This window comes from Punica granatum, chromosome 5, assembly GCF_007655135.1.
Source record: "Punica granatum isolate Tunisia-2019 chromosome 5, ASM765513v2, whole genome shotgun sequence".
Lineage (NCBI taxonomy): Eukaryota > Viridiplantae > Streptophyta > Magnoliopsida > Myrtales > Lythraceae > Punica > Punica granatum.
Genome location: NC_045131.1, coordinates 12,570,225 through 12,582,647, shown reverse-complemented (window position 1 = coordinate 12,582,647; position 12,423 = coordinate 12,570,225).

The window sequence follows — 12,423 nt, the reverse complement described above, 5'->3', positions numbered from 1 at the left end:
AGAAACTATGTACTTGTCACCGAAATCGGGAATGAGATAGAGCATCCCATTATACAACCCTGGCTCATCAGGCCACTAGCCTTTCGGTGGCATGAGGACCCATGTAGGTGATGGACCAATACCCTCCCTGGGTGTCCTGCGCACCTGATCCCTAGGAGAATTCCCGTAAGTGACTTTGTTTGTTGACGTTGTCCTGGTGATGGAAATGTGTCCAAATAAGTCTTTGGAACATGCAACATCCGTTAATCAATATTATAACACTTAACATCCGAAAAAAAGCTCTCGATATGGTGGAATATTCATCTAGAAACATGAATTTAGCAATATATGTATTTCAAAAACATATACAGGTAAAGCGAAAAAAAATTTGATCGATTCATCGATAATAGTATCCTTATTACTCCGCAACAATCAACAAGAATAACCAAATACAATGGGAAGGCTACAACCCTTCCTCAAAACCCATCCTCCTTCTCCACAATTATTTCATTCATAATGGCAACTAACCTAGGGTCGTAAACAATCAATTCAGAATTTGCTATTTAAGTACAACAAAAGTTAAGCATACCTCTAGCTTGTGCAGTGAGTAATGGAGGGAGACTCCCGGATGCAATCCACGAACCTGCATCATTATAAGTTCACTTGAGTAAATATTTTTCAATTATTTGTAATTAAAATTTTCATTAATTATTTTCAAACTAAAAATAATATCATATTTAATCATGAAAGAGTTAATACATTGGGTCTGCGATGGTATTGTGACAATACTTTGTGTCACGTAGGGAACGTCTTTACTATCTATGGCCGGAAAATTTTAACCGCGAAAAGAAATGCTTTTCACGGTTAAGATTTTCCAAACTTATTAAAGTGAGTGGAAAAGTGGGGATTTACGTATCAAAATGAGTGGAAAAGTGGAGATTTTCTTAGAAAACTTGGAACTTTCTTTCAATCCAAACGTTCCCATAAGTGCAATTTGTTTACTTATAGAAAATAATATAGTTTTTAGTTTGATGTACAAGAAATAATATAATTACTTTCCACCAAATAGATATGTAATTTGTAGCAATTAGTTTGGTGATTTGTAAACACGAGGAACTTCAGTGGTAATTGAGTTTTCAGTTGGCGAATTTTGCGGGCAGTACGGTGGTTCAAAATTTATTGAAAATAAATTGTGATTAAAGCCAAGTTAACGCCTGAATAAATAAGGATTAATTTCAACTATAAAAATTCAGGACCATTGTGGCCTATTGCAAGAACGTCTCAAGTGGTTAGTGTGGGTCATCGGGTCAGCACATGTAATACCGAACGTATTTGAGGGGCCATCTTCGAGAGGAGAACTAGCTAATTAGGTACAGTTGACGATGTTCAAAACATCCGACGACGGTTCTGTGACCATATCTAATGTTATGTTCGGCTGTGCGAACGGGAATGGCAAATCATCCTGGGATGAGATCAAAGAAATATACGGGGTGTCTTGGGGATAGGGAGCCAAATTACGTCCGTGGCAGCAAGGCTTAGCTCTGGTTCATCGTATCGTACTGATAACTTATTTGACCGGCAACCGAGATATAACAAGTTAATTGGTTTAAGGTAAGGGCGATGATCCGGGTGGCTCAACCCCACTGAGAATTATCAATTGATGAACTTTACCACATTAGAATATCCGATCACGCGTCCTCAGCATAGTGATCAAGACTAATCTCGTTCCAACATCGGTTTGGCCTTGTCCATGAGATAATAAGGTATGAAATGAGGTACTTCCCTGTGATTGCGAGAATCTATTTGACTACAAGTATTGAAAGAATTATTTTGACTGCAAGTATTGCAAACCGGAAAACACCGCTCCCACCAACCACCGGCAACTTCCTGGCTTCGTGAACACTATGTTCCGCCCTAACATAGTCACCGCACTGCCGTTGTCCTCTCCTTCCGTAAATGCGATATGGATAAATTCCACGCTCATTCCTGTAGTTTCGTGACATGCCAGCAACATCTCCTACTTCACTTACCACCCCTTTTATTTTTTGCATATGTGGCAGCTGACTCATGATCGTGTGTTATATTGGAGATGCCGATGACTGATGAGTAACATCGTGACCATATAAGGGTGAATCGGCTCCAAAACTTTTTTTGTCATGGGTTTAATTATTAGATATAAAATCATGTTTACCCATTCTGCCCAGAAAAGATTCCGTTTTTTTTTTGTAAATCAAGTCAATTAGTCATTTTTCAAAATTTAAGAGAGATTTGGGACCGAACTAAATAAATTATGAATGTGACGTTAAACTCTCAATTATATAAGATTATTCGGTAGCTCTAGTTAACTTGTAATTCGATCTTTCGTTGTCTGTTTCCCATGCAAACGATTAAATAGTCTTCTCATTGAAGAAGCAATCAGCCAAATTTACTTGGAGGTTTGTGACCGAAGGATTGTAACATAGCCCCGACAGAGACTCACAACATTAATGAGATTTGTAACAAAAACACGTCACTGTTCGATTAAGTCTTTGATTTTTATTGATTTTCATTGTTCTTCTCAGTAGTGTAAGTGTTCTTGTCGCAAGCCCTAAAGTCGCAGGTCTTCGATTGGCTACCTCGTCTTCCCTTGCGCAACGCAGATCTGTGACTTCAATTAAACTGGTATGGCCGACTGCGTCTCTCTGATAAGCACACTGAGTTGCAAAGAAGAGGGAAAAGAATTTTTAATCGTTCGCGTGCGAAAGGTGCTATAAAATTTACCAAATAATTATATTAATGTATTTATGGTATTTTTAATTCCGACCCTTAAATCTCACTTAAACTTCAGAAAATGACAAATTAGCTTGATTGGAAAAAATATGAGATTGTGTGATTTTATTTTTCAAATTTGAAACGTTTGGTTTTCTCGATAAAATAGATAAATCACATAATTTTATATATAATTATTATTTTATTTTATTTTATATCATTTATGTTTGAAATGGATAACGGAAAGCAAGAAGCTGTGTCATAAGAGTAGAATAAATTTCCCCCCTTCAATGGACTCACATGGGCGAAAACAATATATTTTTTTAAACCTCTTAATGAAAAGGGAATTCTTTGAGAAAAATAATTAATTAACGATTTTAAATGCAGGAAAAAATAATTATGCGACAAATCCGCGTTGTTTGTGGAAGAAAAAATAATATAGAGACCGTGGTTGACTCAAACACAAGTTTCTTTTTCTTTTCTTCCTTTCTTAATGTTTCTTATTGGGTGGATTCTTTTGTAAATTTAGATTAGAGGTAAACAAATTTTTTTTTATAATGAATTATAAAATGTCTTTCCTTAACCTTCATATTAGGAAATTTTTAATTAAATAAATTCAATATATACGTATAGGTTATTAATTTAAACCCCTCGGTATCAAGTAATGTAAGGTTTTCATTCGTTCAACAAGAGCCTTCCACATAAACTTTTTGAGCAATTTCGTGCCTTATGGTGAATCGTTCCTTTGCATGCCGTATATTAATGCGTTATGTAAATATCTAGGATAATTTTAATATATGGTCATATTAATAAATAGCATACTAAAATATTCTGAAAAGAAGAATTTTTTAATTGAAGAATTTGTTTTGACAAATTCGTATTTCAATTGTTGTAATAAAAAATAAAAATTATACGTGTGATTTAAGATCTTAAAATAAAGTATATAAAATATAATTATGATAAAATTACCTATAATTCTTCTATCTCAAATGAATATAAAGTATTTTCGATTGAAAATCAAACATGTTTGCCTAATTAAACCATTTATCATATAAATTGCTTTATTTTTTAAATTAGTATCATAATAATATATAATAAAATAATCTGAAATTAACTTCTTCCGATTAATGATTATAATATAATAATATTTATAGATATTATGATTGAAAAACTAATATACATATTATATATACTTTAACTGCTACAATACAAATAAGAGCATATAACCTGCAGACGACATCTTTTTTGAATATTTTAGAGCATGGACTTATTTTGAAAACTTATATTTATTTTGATGCATAAAATTTTAAGGATTCTTTTATATGAATCATTTTTTTAGAGAATAAAATTAGATATGATTAGCTTTATATAAAAATTAAAACTAATTACATAATCTGCCTTCAAATTCGCTGTGAGGACCCTTTATATTAATTTCTTGCAATGATCGAAATTTTTTTTATGTTTAACACGAACGATTATCCCACGACTCTTCAATTTCTATTCTAACTTTATATACTATCAATATTCATGAGTTTCATTTTTTTTAAGTTTAGTTAAAAATCTAAAATGCAATGACCACGCAACGCGCAGGCTACATAACTAGTTAGAACAAAGATGAAAATGCTTGCCCAAAAAAGCATAGGTTTATTTGGGAAAAGTAAGACGAAAAAGAGGGAAAAGGTGAGAGAAATTTAAGGAAGAAAAGATGTTGAATTGCAAGAGATATTAAAAATGGAATTTACATATATAACATTACATCTTATGTAATTTATAAAAACTAATGTTAGATCAAAATTTTCATTCTCCTTTTATGGTAGTATCTATATATAATATATAATTACAAAATAGGGAGAGATGATTAATGTCGTCACTCCAATCTTCAAAACCTTAACTCCTCATGACCTAACCCTTTGTATATCCATGACATTAATTAAGTATTTTCATTTATCACATTGTTTAAAATTATTAACCCACAACGTATATTAAACGACCACATTAATAAAACCATGATAATCCTCAAAAGAAAAAAATAACATAACATAAATTAATTCATAATATCAATTTATCACATGCACAATATAATAGAATTATTATCTAATGATGTATAATAAAATAAAATAAAATATATAGTCAAACAATAACCCGTAAAGTGCGGGTGAAGCGGCTAATCTATTGTATGTATTTAATTTTCACTCCCCAATATCGTGTAATATGGTGCCTCAATTCATGTAACCAAAATGCGCCACATCAACATTTTGAGAACTTTCGAAGAATTTGAGCAATGGACCCTTCATTTTCTTGCATTTAGCTTTCGACTTTCATTTTCTTGTATTTAGCTTTTTTATGCCCAAAAAATAAATAAAAAGAAAACGTCAAACAAATTTATGGGGGGTCCGTCTGTAACTGATTCTGCCTTTTTGCTCCAACACCGGTGCTGCCGCCACCGTTCTTCTCCTTGCCTCCTGTGCTAGCAATATATAATATTAATTTTTTTCAGCGTGTACATTCAGAAGCCCGACATGCCATAATTAATCTAATTCGAGCCTAGTCGGTCTATTACGGATAAAATTCTCATAATCAAAGACTTTCTCTATTCATAAATCTTCCTTCAGAGAAATAAGTCTTGAAAAGCTAAATCAATTCTTGTTGGCATATATAATATTAATTTGCACTCCTCCCAATGAGGACTCACCACTAAGCTTTTTAAATTATTCCTAAAACTTCTCTTCTATCAATATCTCGAGTCTATCTCATTAATATATTCGTCCTATAAAGTCCACTTCCTTAATAAATTCTTCCCGTTCAAGTAATATTAAACAAAAAATTAATTACATCTATATTAATTAAAAAATAAAGATAGAAATTTGAAGGAATGCACATAAATTTATTATGTTATAAGTATTTTAATTTTGACTTCTCGATATCGTGCAATAAGGTACATTGATTCTTTTCTTTTTTTTTTTTGCTGACCCGGAGTGTCCAGGCTTCGCCCGATTAATCCCCGGGACTCCGTGAACCCCCGGCGACGCACGGAGCGGGTAATCACGCCAAAAGCGCTCCGGTGACCCCAAAGGGATTTGAACCCGGGTCTCGGGGCAAATTGGATGCCCATTAACCACTAGGCCAAACCCCTTGAGGTTAATAGGGTACATTGATTAATGTAACCAAAATGTGCTACATTAACATTTTGAGAACTTTCGGAGCATTTAAATAATGGATCCTTCATTTTCTTGCATTTAGCTTTCGACCTTCATTTTGTTTTTAGCTTTTGTGCTCAAAAAATAATTAATAAGAAAACGTCTTTCTCAAACGAATCTTTTAGAAGTCTGTTTGTAACTGATTCCACCTTTTTGCCCCTGCGTCGGTGTTACCAGCACCATCCGCTTCCTTGCCTCTGGCACCAGTAATATATAATAACAATTTCACTCCTCTTAATGAGGACTCGCCACTGTGCTTTTTAAATGGGAAAAAAGTCATTTTTATCCTATAGATTTATTCTTCGATTAATTTTGATCCACTAAATTTTAAAAGTATCGAATTAGTCCTATACATTTGATTCATAAGTCAATTTTGGTTTATTTCGTAACTTATAAGATCAAAACTGTCTCTCTTTTTCAAAACTTATAGGGCCAAAATTATCTTTTTCAAAATTTATAGCACCGAAATTATCTCACGGAGTAAATGTATTGGATTGATTCGGAAGTTTTAAATCTTTTAGGATCAAAATTGACTGAATGTCAAATTTATAGGATCAAAAATATCTTTTTTCCCATTTTAAATCATTCCTCAGCTCCTCTTCGATCAATATTTCGAGTCTATCTCATTAATGTATTCGTCCCTTAAAGTCCACTTCCTTAATGAATTCTTCCCGTTCAAGCAATATTAGACAAAAAGAATTAATTAAATTTATATTAATTAAAAAATAAAGATAGAAATTTGAAGGAATGCACATAAACAAATTAATATGTGTAACAATTTCAGATTAAGTCCATCTAAGTATTAATTATCTTATTAAGATAGAGGTAATTAACTAATTTTTTTTATCTTCATCTATAAATAATTAAATCAAAATCCTCTCATTATGAACGCACTCTCGTGATATCTTATCACTTGCACATCTTTTCTTCCAAGTTTTCTTCATATTCTTTGTCATTTTTAATATCATAAATGTTCATAAATTTAATTTACAAAAGATTGATAAAAAAACGCCCGTGCAACGCACAAGGCTACCTGACTAGTTGATACCTAAAGGGGCCTCTGACTCAAGCATCGAAAGATTAAAAGAAACAGAGCGGAACTCAGAGTAAAAATAATTCGCGCATTTATTATAGATAATGTTGAGATATGTTGTCCCACATCGAAAAATTGAGAAAGAAACCACAAGCTTATATGAGACTTGAGTCCAGTAACCTATCAGCTTAAGCTTTTAGGTTGCAGATGAGCTCAAGTCCGTGTAGGCCCAAGTGGATATTTTACATGGTATCAGAGCGGGTTATGCTTCCGCGCGCTCATGTGGGCTCACACCACGCCAGATTCTATTTCGAGGTAGCCAAGAGTGCGCCTCATGTTAATCAGGCCCAAGAGTGGTCCAGTCCAGTTCCGAGGTAGCTAAAGGTGTGGAGCTCGAGGTTAGTTTGGTATTTGTCCCCCCTTGCCCGAGCACGGAAGAGGATGCCCGGCTCAGGTCAGTTGTTAAGGGCGAGTGTTTAAGGCACGTGGCGCGTGTTGGACCACACGTTACCACGTGAGGGCGGGTGTTGAGATATGTTGTCCCATATCGAAAAATTGAGAAAGAAACCACAAGCTTATATGAGACTTGAGTCCAGTAACCTATCAGCTTAAGCTTTTGGGTTGCAGATGAGCTCAAGTCCGTGTAGGCTCAAGTGGATATTTTACAGATAACACATTTGGACAGATAAGCATTAGTTGAGGAAGAAATAATACCCCTTTTTTCCCCCACCCGATATATAATTAATGAAAAGCTATTAATTACGAGATACGGTATTATTATAATTCTTTTTCGGTGAATGTGTTAATATATTTTCCTTCATTAATATTATTGACTTAAGCCAGCTATTTGCTTAGTTATACGCAAAGAACTTTCCTGCCTTTCTTTTTTTCACGGGGATAAGAAGTTTGGACCACATATGAACTTGGGCACAACTCCAAATCGAGGCTAGTCGTAATGCAGTTCCATCGACTTTTGGGCTTCGGACCTGTGTTACAGGAAAAATAAAAAACTTTAACCTACACATTGATATGAACAGAGTTAAATTATTTGTGCACATTTTCTGTTTGTGCTCGAAGCATTGATTAATAAAAGAGAAAATTAAGAGTTGAACAGTTAAACACTGTACGGTCTAAGTTAGGAATTCCTTTTTTTTTTTGGGTTATAGTTAGGAATTCTGTTTACTCGTCCTCTATCCCATGTGTTACACATGTTTATTTTTCATATATTCATTGATATTTGTCATAGAAATTATTCTCATGTATAGTTAAGAAAATCAAAATTTATCATTGAAAACTAAGAATTTTCAATAATTAATTGCAAACTTAAATAATTAATATTTAGTAAAAGTTAGATTAATTTTTAAAATAATTTTGCAACCATTTGTCTTATTTAATATGTTATTATACTTATTTAATTGTTAATGCATGACAAAAATTTATCGCATATCAATAATCAGTTAGATATCTTTTACATAACCTTTATTTTCCATTTTTTTAACTTAATATTCTGTGCATCCTTATCAATTATTATTTATACATTTTCATATTACCGTATGTTTATGAAATTAGTAATTTGTGATAATCTCTTTTTGAATAAATTATATAGGAAAAACTGATTTTGTATCTTTACATTTAAATATTTGGGTAAAATGCAATAACCTCCCTTGAGGTTGAAGAAATACCATTTGTTGAACTTAGCTCCATTTGACTTAGTTGACCAAATTATCATTACTTATTAGGGTCTTATTTCTTAGTTTTTTCTTTTTCAGTCCATACATTTATTTTTTTTACTAAATAAGGTTCACATTTCATGAAGAGGTTTTTACCTCATACAGCCCATGGTTTACGCGTTTTGTCAAATCTATCATATGTTTTAAAAAAGTATCTAATATATTACACGGTTTACATTTTTCTTCAAATATATCCCGCCGTTATATCTTCGTCAACATTTAACGGCCTTGCCACTGTAGCCCTTTTTATTCGGGATAGATTTGAGAAAAAAATTAAAACCATAAGATAGATTTGAGAAAAAAAATTAAAACCATGGGATAGATTTGGAGCCTACTACCGTTTCATTAACGTAACATATAACGCCGGGATAGATTTGAGGCAAAATATAAACCATATGATATATTAGACACTTTTTAAAGTATAAAATAAATTTGACAAAACAGATAAACTATGGTAAAAATCCCTTTCATAGAATGTCTATACACGATTTTTATCATTTCTATATTTTATTTTTACTTAAGGAGTAAAAAATAAAAATAATTGAAAGCTTTGATTAGAGAGGATAAATAAAGAGAAGGAAGGGGATCGGCCTGCCGTCGGGCACTAGGGATGAAAAAAAGAGGCGAAAACCGAGACCCGATCCAATTCGAAAATCTAAAGATAGAGTCTGTTAAAGAACCACCCTCCACATTATTTGTCAAGTTACTTACCCAATTTCAATTTTGGATGATTTCATACCTTAATCCGGTTCTAGGGTTTCTGAAAAAATCCAATAGGGACTGACCTTAACTAATTTTAAATTTCAAAATAAATTTAAGATTTCTAAATATCTAAATTTGTTTTACGTGACTTTGAATATATGAAATTGGTTTCTATTTTGGTAAGTATTATACTCAATGTCATTTGAATTTGCTTCATTTAATGACCATCGCCCTAGGAAATGTTACTGGAGGCCTTTTTCCTCCCTCTTTGACCAGTTTATTTTATTTTATGTTTATTTTTAAAATTTTTTATTTCTAAAATTCAAAAATACATTAAGAAAGTCTTATAAAAATATTTTATCTAATGTGGTTGCTTTATTCAAGAAAAAGTAAATGTATGGTCTTGAAAAGAAAGATTATTAAGTTGTGAACCCAATTAATATTTTTTTCCTAAAATAATAGCTTGGTCAAATAAGTCAAATGGGGTTAAGTGTCTATTTTTCAACAAATGGGCTAAGTGCCATTTCCCCAAACCTTAAGGGAGGTTAGTGCACTTTACCCTAAATATTTTTATAATAACTATTTGATTTTTTTTGCAAATAATATGCTTCTTAAAAATAATTAATATTTTCAATAAATAGTTTTGCTTTTCAAATTAAAATCATTATGAAAGTTGGCTAATCTGGTTTGTTCAATAACTATTTCGCAACTAAATGTTCTATGCATTGCATGTAAAATCGTCCATATGTTAAAGGGATTTCTGACAAATATGCAGGTCATGAACTTCTCTTACAAACTTCACTTATACATTTTTTTTTCCTTATTTTCATATATTTTAATATGGGAAAAATAGCCTGAAAAATCAATTACTTAAATGAAATTTCATGATCTACCAATTTTTTAAATTTTGGCTTGAAAAACCACAACGTTTACCTCCATTTCCCTGATCTACCAATCCGTTAATTAAGTCGTCGAAATTGTTGACGTGGCCATTAACGACGCTGATGTGGAAGACGGTTGTCTACGTAGATGGCAATGGTATGTCATAAACTTTTTCACCTACAAAATCACACAATTTACCTTTTTTTCCTTATCTACCAAAATATCAATAAATTTTCCCTCATCTACCAAAATATCAATAACTCTAAGAAATCACATAGTCCGCTTATGTTCCCTCATCTACCAAAATACGACTTCTTTCAAAAATCACATCTACCAAAATATGACTTTTTGGAATGATTATAAATTTGAATAAGAAACTTATATATATGTCTGTTCATTTGAATGTTAAAAGAATTTTTACCAGAGAAGAAGTGTTAGAACAGTTACGAGTTTGTCATTTGGAAAATAAAAGAAAATCCATATCTGATATCACATTAAATAATATAGGAACTTAGACATATTATATTATCAAGACAATAACCATACCGAAATAACCTTTCCAACAAAAATTGTGCACACTAACATCTATAAAATTTTAGCATAGTTTAACTTGTTGAACACAAATTCTGTTGGAAATGTTATTTTATCATGGTTATTGTCTTTACAGTATAATATTTCTAAGTTTCTATCTGTATATATGTGAAAGCAGAATAAAAGTAGGTCGTGCCAAATGTCCCAAAACACTTCGTTTCTGAATGAAATTTTCTCGATCTTTTGAGTTTTTTCTAAATTATAAAATTTAAAATTTTAGAAATATATAGATATAGATTTGTGGAACTATTCATTATTTTATCGATTTTCTGAGTTTTCTTTATTAATTTTAATTTAAATTTTAAAAATAAATATATATGGATTAGTGAATCGGCCGTTATTTTCTCGAATTTTTTATTTTTTTAAAAAATGAATTTAGTTTTATTTTTAAAGCCTATAGATATAGATATCTGTAGTGATTGTTATTTTCTCGCATGTATGTAGTTTAATTTTAGATACATCCACAGTTAGATTTTTGAAGGTGAGTTCTTCAACTATTTTTTTATCGCACATAAAATTTTTCAGAATTTTAGGATTTTTCAATTTTATTCTTATAGTTTATGTATTATATTTTGATAATGTAGATATGTTGAATTTCTATCTTCAGCATTTTCATCATATTTGCATTATCAAAATTTAATAACAATCGGTCCCAAAAGTCAATATCTACATGAACCATGCCAAAATAAGTTTAACCATGCTAAAATAATCAGTCATGATGTCCAACAAGTTTAACCATGCTAAAATTTTATAGATATTGGTGTGCATAAGTTCTAATGGAATAGTTATTTTGGCATGGTTATCGTCTTTGCAGTATAATATGTCTAAATGAATATTCTTTTGATTGCAAATGACAAAAACTTGTAACTGTTCTAACACTTTTTTCTGTTAAAAATTCTTTTACCATTCAAATCAACATATATATTAAGGTCCCTAATTCAAACTTATAATCATTCAAAGAAGTCATATTTTGGTAGATGATGGAATATAAGCAAACTATGTGATTTCTCCAAGTTATTGATGTTTTGGTAGATGATAGAAAGTAATTGATATTTTGGTAGATGGAGGAAAAATAAGCAAACTGTGTGATTTTTTAGGTTAAAAAACTTGTGTCATGCCATCCACGTAAGGCAATCGTTTGCCACATCAGCACCGTTGACGGCCATGTCAGCAGTTTTGAAGGCCCAATTAATGGATTGGTAAATTAGGGAAACATAGGTAAACGTTGTGATTTTTCATGCCAAAATTTTAAAAATTGGTAGATCGAGAAATTTCATGAAAGTAATTGATTTTTCAAGCTATTTTCCCTTTAATTTTTTTTACATGACAATAAGTTAATAAAATTAGTGGCATGTGATAATTTGTTGTAGTTCTATATATTATGAATTGATTATTATTTTTATATAAGTTATGCTAAAATCCCATTGAATATTTTTTTTTGTATTATTCATATAAAATCCGCTTTTAGAGTTTAATTATTGCATTTTTTTAGAGAATCTAATTGCATTTTTTCGATTATAAGCGAGATCTATGGCTTATTACAAGAATAGAAATAGCGAAG